Genomic DNA, 11180 nt, shown 5'->3' on the forward strand with positions numbered 1-11180 from the left:
TCCAGTTTTTTTTCTTGTAAGGACAGCAGTGATAATTTCCAAGTTATTTACATGTCAAAGCTGAAACCAGAAACCCAAGTTATTTCTGATTATATATTTCTAAACTTGTGGGTATATGTAATAGTCAAATTCAAGATTTAAAAATATTACACTGGAACTAAATATCTTGTCATTTAATTATATTTGAAAACATAAAAATTATTTTTAAAAAGCTATCAGTTTTAACATTAGTTGAAGTTTGGTGTTTAATTTTTGTCAATTTTTATTGTTGATGCAATGAAAATTGTTTTTAATTTTTAATTAAAAAATTGCTTTTCAATTAATAAATATACCAAAGCTAATCATTGTCATATCATGAAATCTTTTTCAGATGTAACTTTATTTATACTCCTATTAATCAAGAGTAATGTTTGTTCTTATTTTATTGTCAGTTTATTTTGGGTATTAATATATTATTTAAATAACTCATATCTGAAAACTTTGATTAAGTTCAGCATTTAACTTTATATTTATGAAATGATTCTGGTTTCTTAAGCTAAAATATTTTGAAATCACATTTAGTGTCACAATCTCAGGATTATTTTGGTTATTGAAGCTTCTCTGAAATAAAGGGAAATTATTGTTGCTATCGGGGTTCAGAACACGCTACCCCCAAAGTATGGCACTTTGGCACATTGAATGTTTTAAGCTGAAGGAATTTGATAAACAATAGGTGCGGGAAGGCCTCTCCACCGTTTTTCCCTGAAGCCGGTCAAAAAATGTCATGTGAGAGGTGACCCCCACCATACACAGAGGAAAGAAGCGCCCTTATCTCTGAAAGTAAATGAACAGGTTTGCTAAGTGTCCCCCCGTTTACCACACTTAGCTCATATCCTTTTTGTCCTGTCGGATTTTTCCATGGTTTGTCACTGTTCATCAAACCTAGTATAAAAACACTCAGGTTTAACTGCTTCTTTGGCTTTTCACTTTCTTAAGAAGACTCTTATTTCTCATAAACCTTATATTAAATAAAGATTTGTGCTTTCCTCTTGTTTATCTGTCTATTGTTACAGAGATCCAGCCAAGAACCTAGAAGGATAACAGGAAAAATAAATTTTCCTTCCCTACATAACAAATAAAAAAGTTTTATTTTTGTTTTTGATTTTTGGTTTGTATGAGGTGGTCACTTACAGATGTTGTAACAAGACATCAACATTATCTGAGTTTAAATGAACACTATTTTGGCATATTATACTGAAGGGTTTCCTCATTGGAGGGGATCTATGATAATGTGGTGTCTTCTCTCATATTCCAGGCCACTTGTGGGTCAGCATTGGCACCCTTTTTCTAAAGCTATAGTTTCAAACAGCCAATCCTGGGAAGCAGGGTGCCTCTGTATGACTCAGTCACCTTGGTGGTCTCTTGAATTGTTCTATTAGTATAGACTTAAATAGAAATACATTTAAATGGGTCTGTATTCTCAGTGGAGGTAAACTAAACCATGTGCATAGCTTACAGGCTTCTGTGCAGGGGGCTTACCCCACTGAGTGGAATTTGCCTTAGTGGGCTCTTGTGCCTGTTGAGAAGCCCTTTTGTGTGTGCTGCTTGTGGGGCCAACTGGGCAGTGCTCTGTGTCGTCTGAACCAGCCTCCAAGTATGTTGGTTCTGGGGCCTCTTGGGAGGGACTCCAGTTCAGGCCTAGGTCACCCACTATATGTGACTGGCTGGAGACTACCTGATAGAAGCTACAAAGTGATCCGCAGTTATTTGCTGCCTGTGTTAACCTTGGAGCTGTGTGGGAGCGGCCATACTGTGGACCAAGGATGTCTGATACCAGTACTGGGCCTGGGGTAGTTTAGTAAAATGCTAGGACACCCTGAGGCCTGCTGCCACGTGTCAGCTTCCTTAAGGTTCAGCCACTGATAAAGCCTCCTGCAATACTCAAGTTGGGTGAGGCAGGGTTTCAGGGGATCAGTAGAGTAGGAAGAGTGTGGTCAACAGGTTAACTCTGGTTTCCTGCCAGTGCTGAGCCTGGAGCTACTCAGCAGAATTCTGAGAGCACACCGAGGCCAGCTGCTGCCTGCCTGGGGCTCATAGACTCTGACTGTTTTCTAAGAAATGTGCAATTCAGGTGGAGCTAGCTGCTAGTGGAGAAAGTGTCTCTAGTGTTGGGCGAGTTAGGTAAGATGGTACCCACCTGCCAGCTGCACAGGAGAAGGACCCGAACACAGGGAAAATGGCGACTGTCCTCCAGCCCTTGCTATGAAACCACCTACCTCAGCCTGCCCTCCCGCCCCAACGTATGTCTCTGGCAACCCCCAAGTTACTGTCCCTCCGCTAAAGCCCAAGGTGAGTGCCTGTGAACGAGTGAGTGTGTGCGTTGGCTGTTTAAGAGGATACCTGGGTTTCTTGCAGCCTTCCATCCCACCTGGATGGTTGGAAGAATCCCCACTGCAAGATGTTGTGGGGGCTCCTCTTGCCAGCACCAGTACTCTGGGGGGAGGGAGACTGGTTTGTAGCTGGGGTCCCTGAATCCTTTGGGGGGAATCTCTGAGTGTGAGGGATCCCTCCCAGTTCTCAACTGCCACATGGAATTTTGGGGCTAGCCCATTTTACCTCTCTGCCCCTCCTACCAGTATCAATGCGGCTTCTTTATACCATTACTTATAAAACTTCTGTTCAGCTAGACTTAAAATGATTCTCCAGGTTGATTGTTCTATAATTTAGTTGTAATTTTAATGTGTTCATGGAAGGAAGCAGGCACAGTGTTTATTTACTCTGCTATCTTGGATATCCTCAAAAAGTAGCATATTATTGAGGGTGGGAAAAAAGAGGTAGGAAATAGGACAGAGATGGATATAATGTACGTCTATTTAAATTAAATTGTATGTCCATACAGTGCATAGAGTATTATATAAAAATCAGGTTTTTCAGGTCTTTATTTCTTCCATAAAATAGTAGGTAACTTTTCCTAGATAGTTACTCTTAATATACTGGGTCCAAAAATTTAGCTTCTTGCCCTGTCTTACATTTCTTTGACTTAATATTGGTTTCAGACTGAATCTGCAGTCCCTATTTCATGACAACACTGAATAATGGCTTTGTGAAATTTGAAAATATTTTGGAGTACCTGTGTACAGAACCGCCAAATTATTGATGACTATTTTGTTACTTCAAATACATATGACATTTGTGTAAGAAAACATATTTTCATGATAAAAACTTGAAAAGGGAAAAATATTCTCTTTAAATAAAAATAATTACTAATTTAAAAAAATGTTAATCATTGAGTGTAAGACCCTTGTTAGATGATTTGAGAAACTGTGTAATTTATAGTTACTATACACAAATGTAGTTAGTTTCTAGTTCACATTTTTTGTTGTTTTGGTAGTTGTCTAAGTTTTAAAATTATCATTGCAGATTTGATTTTGATGTATCCTTTCAGGAAATGTACATTTTTGAGGCCAATAAAGAAATGCAACAGTTATTTATCCTTCTCTCAGCAGAAATATGTTTTCCAGCAAGCTATGAGTTCAAACTGCTCTTTCCTTTTTAAACCCACAAAATACTGATTGGATTAAAAACTGGTGGAAATGTTTCAAAACCAGGGTATTTACAATTGTAAACTTTTTTTCTTTATTTGGTAAGAATGTATGTAATTGATGATAAGGATAATGGTAAGGATAAAGTAATTAATATCATAATACTCTCAAAAAGAGAAGGAGGACAGGACTATATCCAGCATCTTTTATTGCAGCAAGAAAATAGAAGCAATCTTTGGAGCATTGGGAGATGCACCTGGGAACATATTTTTAAAATATAAAATCAAAATTTTCATGGCATATTAAAAGTAAAATCTTAATAACAAAAATCATTTGAAAGCCCTTTTAGTTATGTAAATATGACATATAATTATTACATATCTTTTTATGTTGTACAGGCATTTCAAATCTAGCACTCCCTGAATAAAATTCTTAGTTTTTCTCCCAAACCTAACTATCTCCGATATTTTTTCATATTAATAAATGGTAGCACTAGTTACCCTTATTCTTACTGACTTTTAAAAGTATTTTATTAACCCTTTGCATGTATATGTAACAAACAAATCCCCAGTGTTTTTGTCGGTGTTTCAATTGTGTTTGTAGTATTTCTGACATGCTAAGGCCGCTAGGTTTTATGTCATCAAATCTGTCAGTACTTTCCTCTGTGATATATGTTATTAGTGTCATATTTAGAAAAGCTATCTCTAACCAAGAGACATTGTCTGCATTATTTTAGAATTCAGTTTGAAGATCTGAATCTATTCCATGGAAATTTTTTGACTTGGTCAATAGTTGATTCACATCCTTATTTGGGGTCTTCTTAGAATTCAAGACTGAATTATCCAGAAATATTATTACAGAGTGGGGATGAGGCGAAGGTAGTGATGATGGTAGTGGAAGTGGTGGCCGAGTTGTGTTGATGGAGCAGAGGATGGTGATGACGGTGGTGTTAGCTGTAGTTGTGGTGGAGATGGACACAGCAGTAGTGATAATAGCCTTTTTATACCGATCAAAGAAATGACATGTCTCATACCTATGCTACCTGATCCTTTAGTCCTTCTGAAAATATATTTAGTATCATCAAACACAATATAATTAAATTCTACTGTGTTATGAGCTAAATTGTGTATCCCCAAAATTCACATGGAAAAGTCTTAATTCCCAGTATCTTAGAATAAGACTATATTTGGAGATAGGGTCTTAAGGAGATAATTAAGGTTAAATGGGGACATTAGGGTGGACTGTAATCTAATATGATTAATGTACTCATAAGAAGAGGAGATTAGGACACAGATATACACAGAGGGAAGACCATAGGAAGACACAGAGAAAAGAGGGTTGTCTACAAGCCAAGGAGAAAAACCTCAGAAGAAACCAACCCTGCTGTTACCTTGATATGAAACTTCTACTCTCTACAATTGTGAGAAAATAAATTTCTATTGTTTAAGCTTCCCAATCTATGGATAATTGTTAAGGCATCCTTAGCAAACTAACACACACTGTATAGATAGGCCAAAAAAAACCCAGTTTGAGTGATTTTTTTATACATTGTTTCCTTAATAGTTTTCATGGACCTCTCATGGTGTAAGCATCTCCCCCATCAAGTCATGATCTAACGTTTGAATATACATGTTTTTATTAAAATATGATCCTTAACTTAAACAAACTATGTTATTTTTGCCTTAAAGAACAAAACTCTGGTCCAAGGCTGAAGGAAAACTGACTGCATTGGACTCTATAAATAGTAGATTATATTCTAATGTGGCTTAGAAATACCATGGACTATATTTTATAGGCAATTTAAGGGATTTTCATGTTGACTATATGAAATTTTTTACATCATGAGTTTACTCTAGAACCAAGCCCTCACCTAAAATTCAACTCAGCTATAAATCACAAAAGAAAAGTCTTAGTTTGAGGCAGACACAAAAAGAATTCATACTTACAAGATAAGTTAGGAGCCATTTTTTTGGTAAAATATTGAGTTTATCTGGAATATTAAAAAACGATGGCTTTTACAAAATAATTGTAACTTACCAACGTGTTTTGGGGAATACATCAACTAGGCAACATGCCATTTACCTTTAGTGTGATCGATACTTTTTTGTGGAATACAAGTAACAACACAACACTAATATACCATTTGAATATTGTGTCTCCACCTACAATGATGTGTCTACAAAATCCGTTTTCTGTAGCATGTGTGGAATAACTCTATCACCATTAGAGTATTGCTGTGTTATCCAATCCCAGGGTCTCTACTCATTCACTTTGGAGTTCCGAAGGCCCTGACCACTTAAGCTGTTCAACCTATAGATAGTTGTTTTGGATTAGACTGTATAAGCACTTCATTTTTCTTAAGGAAATGAACTTATTTCAAAACCAGTCTTTGTGTGGGCAGAAGGCTGTGGAAGAGCCTTGTAAGCAGTAAAATGTCTCACAACACCAGAAAAAATGCTCATGACTTTTTAAAAGGATACTTGCTATTAAAACAAAAAAACAAACAAACAAACAAAAACCAACCTCAATCATTAGAGAGGAAGAAGAGATGGCAGTTTATTTGATACTGATAATTTAATTTCTTTTGAAAAAATGCCCCTAATTAAAACCATAATATAAAAGGAATTGTATTTAAATATTGTTAGCACATTGCTTTCATTATTCTTATGCCACTCATTATATACTTCAAAGTGAAGTTCATAACCATAATTACTTTCTACCCTCTCCTCTTCACTGCACTGTTCTGTTCCCACATGTGAACAGAATTTTTCAAATCAAGTTGGCATACTTGCTTTCCTAGAACAGCAGTAACAGAAATGTCTGGGAGAAAATGTTCCTGCGGACAAGCTTAAGTTATAGTATTTCTCATACTGTATTTTTTATAATGAAGCTCTTCGTAATTTCTGTAGACTTCATTTATTTTTCTAATTACAATTTCAACACTGAAGCAAAACTGATATATTTGAAGCAAATTTTTTAAGTTGAATCCTAGGAAAGTGAATTGTAAGACACACTTCAAATATTTTTTTCAACAAGGAATCTATTTCATTGAATAACCTTTAAAATAAAAACATGCATAACAACGTACACTAGAACTTTGATTCATATTGGAAAGGCAGAGGAAGAGGAAGCTGAAAAAGAGATGCAGGCTTGACTAGGGAAGTGGGAGATTGGAATCTTGTCATCCCTGAAGAGAGAGGAAGAGCATTCACAGAAGCAAGTTAGCAACCATGTCAGATGAGTCTAAGACTTTCGAAAAGCAATGACCGAAAAACACCATTGGATTTCAACAAAAAAGTTGGTATCGTCAGTGAAAGCAGTTTTAGGCAGGTCTGCAGGGAGCAATTGGAGCTCAGCCAAGAGCTGAGGGTGAACACAATGTTAGAAAGTAGAAAAATCTAGTATAGAGAAGTGTGTAGAGAACTTTCAAGAAGTTGGGTGGGGAAGGAAAGAGACAGGAGGAAGGAGCAGAATGGACAATTGGAGCTGGGGTGGATATTACAAAATTATCAAACATAGGAAACATTAGACAGTTTAAGTACATAAAAGAAGGATCCAGAAGATAGGAAAAGACTGAAGACTCAAGTGGGAATTAGGAAAACTGCAGGAGTGGATGGGATCAGATTGGATTCATTTTGACAGGAAGAGGAACTCTACATTGCTGTGGTAGAATTGAGAAAGGATTAATGCACGACAAAAAATAAAATTCGAGTAGATCTCCAGTATCTCATAATATATTAGGATTGCACATTTGTACACATTGCTATTTGTTGTTTCTGAAATTCCCAACTTCCTCCCTTATGTACACGTATACTCCTAGTCGTACCTCCACACGTAGTAGTTCAAATGTCATTGCTAGAAAGCCTTCCTTGGCATGTGCAATCTGCTTCAGAAGTTTCCTCTTGTGCTGTCAGATGCTCCCTGTGCAGTGCTCTGTGCATACTTTGTCCTAGAATAGACATTTACTTGTCAAGTTCCTCCTTCAGATTGAAAAAAAAAAAGCACATCTTATTTGCCTTTGTGTCTCTAGCCTAACGTATGTGAAGAGCTTTGTCTCTATTTGTTAAATCAAGGATCACTTCTGTTTAATTGAAATGAATTGTTGTAGGCATACCTCCTCTGAACACTGATTGGCAGGGTGTTGGGATAGTAGGTAATCTCCCTGTCCTCTCCTGCTGTGCGTCTCTGCTCCTGGCTTGACTCATTTTAATCATCTTCGTCTTGCAGCTGTTATTCTTTCTGAACTTGGCTTCACTCCAGGCTCCATGAACGTGGCTTCACCCACCCTCTTTCCTCATTACAAAACGCCACACTAAGTAACGGCTTTTTCAATAATGTTAGGCCTTCATGGAAAAATACAGAAATGTGCAAAACAGGAATCAATGCAAAGCGGGACATTAAAAATGGTGATTAAAAACCAGTGTGAAATCTCATTTACCATCAATCCCTACCCCAGGGAAATTCTCACTGGATCTCTCTCTCATGAGAACATAGCCTACCATCCTTTGCAGGAGCTGCCAATCCTTCTCTCCCCAGAATTCCTTTCCTCCTTTTCTCCCCATGCCACGGCACTCACTCCTCCATACAAGGACTGTGGTAAGCAGAGTAATGGTCCCTCCAAGATGCCCGTGCCTTAATCTTCAGAACCTGTGACTCTGTTATGTCAAGTGACAAAGAGGAATGCAGGTTGCAAATCAACTGACCTTAACAAAGGGAGAGTAGCCTGGATTATCCAGGTGGATCCGATGTAAGCATGGAGACTTTAAAGTGAAGAGGGAGACAGCAAGGACAGTAAGACTCCACTAGCCTTTGACAGTTTTGAAGATGGAAGGGGCCACGGCCAAGAAATGCTGGTGGCTCTGGAAGCAGGAAAAGGAAAGACAATGCATTCTCCCGTGAGCCTCCTGACATCTTGATTTTAATCCCCTGAGACCCGTGTTGGCTTTCTAACTTACACAACTACAAGATATTAATAAATATGGGTTGCTTGAAACCATTAAGTTTTTCATAACTTGCTATAACGGCAAATAGAACACAAATACAAGGACAAACATAGCAAAGCCAAATTCATTCTGCTGTGAAATATCTCCATTTTCTTGACTCAAAATCTGCCCCAGCCCAAATTTTGGGGTTTTCCTTTGCCAAATTAACAAGAATACTAACCAACCTTATCAAACAGCAATCTATCCCGAAGATAAATGGAAAAGAGCCCTCTCGTCTCAAGCCCTTTTGTATTTAGGACATTTTTCATTTCTATCATAAATTGTCATAGGCATACCTCCTCTGAACACTGGGATTGGCAGGGCGTGGGGAATGGTAGGTAAGCTATGACCTTAGAAATAATATTACCCCTCTTCCAGGAAGACAATAAAGTACATTTGTATATTTTACATTGAGAATTTTAAACGGGGATGTGTAAATTATGTGCCTGTTAAAGAGATGGGAGAAGAAAAGTTTGAGGAATAGAAATTTTTTAAAATGTTGATTTGCCAATCTCTTCCAATTTGACTCTTACAACTCAATATTAAATAGCTAATTTTGAAAAGACAACGGTTTAGTGGTTACCAGAGGATAAGGGGCGGGGATGGTAGAAGAGGGTAAAGGGGTCAAGTATATGGTGATGGAAGGAGAACTGACCCTGGCTGGTAAGCACACATGTGATAAATAGATGATATATTACAGAATTGTACACTTGAAGCCTATGTAACTTTACTAACCATTGTCACCTCAATAAACTTTAATTTAAAAAAAAGGACAGAGGATTCCATTTACTGAAATCAAACGAAAACATCATACAACTCAACCCTTTCAATTATTCAAATAGAGCTTCCTGTACTGAATGTGAATAAAGTTCTAAGGCAATCCTCAAACTTTTATGTATAAACAAATTACATGGAGATCTTGTTAAAATGAAGATTCTAATATAGTAGGTTTGGGTGGAGGCTGACATTCTGAGGTTTTGATTTTCTTATATGCTCCAAGGTGAGGCTGATACTGTTGGTCCCTGGACAACATTTTAGTAGCAAAGTCATAGGGGACGCTCAGGGTCATCGTAGAACCTAATGCTCAAATTCTATGCTTTTATAAACGAAACATATCAAAGTATATGCTCATTATATCTCAGTTTATTCAGCAAAAATAAACATTTTTGAAATCATTATTTGCAATTGAAAATCATTTTATGACAAGACCTTATGATTATAAATTTCACTTGCAATTGCTCATGGCATCATTTAAACATACGGTTTCAATGACCCCATAATTGTGATGAACTTTCTGTTCCCTCCCCAAGTGTGTACATTGAACGTATGTGTCCAAGTAGGTTTCTGCTGGCTTATGGTAAGAGCTTGTTCATCTATATACCAAGAAAAGGTAGAATTAAGAGGTCAGATACCGTTTCCCACCGCTGTCATTGCCTGAGAGAGGTCGAGTCTCCAGTCGAAGCTTTGCATTTGGCAAGGCCATACGTACGTTCCACATACTGCAGGAACAACAGTGTAACAAATCTGATACGTACTGTTACTTAGTCTTAAAACATATCAATGGCCCCCTGACAACACCTACACAATCCGTCCTCGCTCTGTCTCCTGCCCAGCTCTCTAGTTTCATCTTGTACCAGTCCGACTCCCTCCCACGTCAGGCCTATCTTCATGTCCGTCTCTCCCCATAAAAGCAACTCTCCAAAATGCCTCACTTTATTTAATTCCTGATCATTTTTTCCAGTTTCAACTCATAAGTCACCTCCTTGTTAAGGCCTTGTTTGACTCCTCAGATTAAATCATGTGTCCTTGTCACACTCTCAAAGCTTCTTTAAATACACCAATCACAGTTCATAATTAAATGTTTAGGTTCTTATCTGAACACACTTTTTGTCCCATAAGTTCCATGGGGCAGGGTCTACGTTTGTTTCCCCCTGTCTTTACCACTGTACCCATATTGTCTAGCACAGGAGAAAGCATTTGATAAATATTGATGAAGGAATGAATTCAAGGTTTGCTTTTTTTAATGGGCTGCTTAGACCACTAACATTAGAACCAAGGATATATTTTCTAATAGAAAATTGGTTGGCTGGGAAATTAAATTTTTCAACAAACTTTTTAATTCATTGATGAATGATAATGTGTGAGGCTGATCAATTCTCATCTATATGATCTATTCATTTGTGAATTTTCCCTTCATCACCAGGAAGTATGCCAGGTGTTGGGAACAGAGATATGAACTTAGCTGGCTCATCTCCTTGGGCACCTCAGCCTAGCACATAGCGCCTGCTGACTGCAATGCTCAAGCCAACTGAGAGAGGTTTGTGCACAGTTTTCCTTTGTGTCTCAGCCTATAATTATAATGGAAAATATGCAGTCAGGGCATGGTTAGAACCTGATTCATGTCATTTCTAAGATGAAGACTTGTGTGGACTGCCTGCTCTACATTTTAAACAATAGAATGACTAAATGTTATGCCACTGTAATGAAGCAAGACATAGCCTTTTGCCACCTCCTCCTCCCAATTAAGTGTTATTTGCAAATTCAACAATGACCAGAATCTGTTATGTAAATGCTTAATGAAAAATAATACCTACACACTTCAGAACACTAAAGCAATAACATTTCCATTGTAATTGGATTTGAATACAAGGCAGACATTTTGATGTTTTCCCCAAAC

This window comes from Rhinolophus ferrumequinum, chromosome 2 (assembly GCF_004115265.2).
Source record: "Rhinolophus ferrumequinum isolate MPI-CBG mRhiFer1 chromosome 2, mRhiFer1_v1.p, whole genome shotgun sequence".
In the NCBI taxonomy this organism is placed as follows: domain Eukaryota; kingdom Metazoa; phylum Chordata; class Mammalia; order Chiroptera; family Rhinolophidae; genus Rhinolophus; species Rhinolophus ferrumequinum.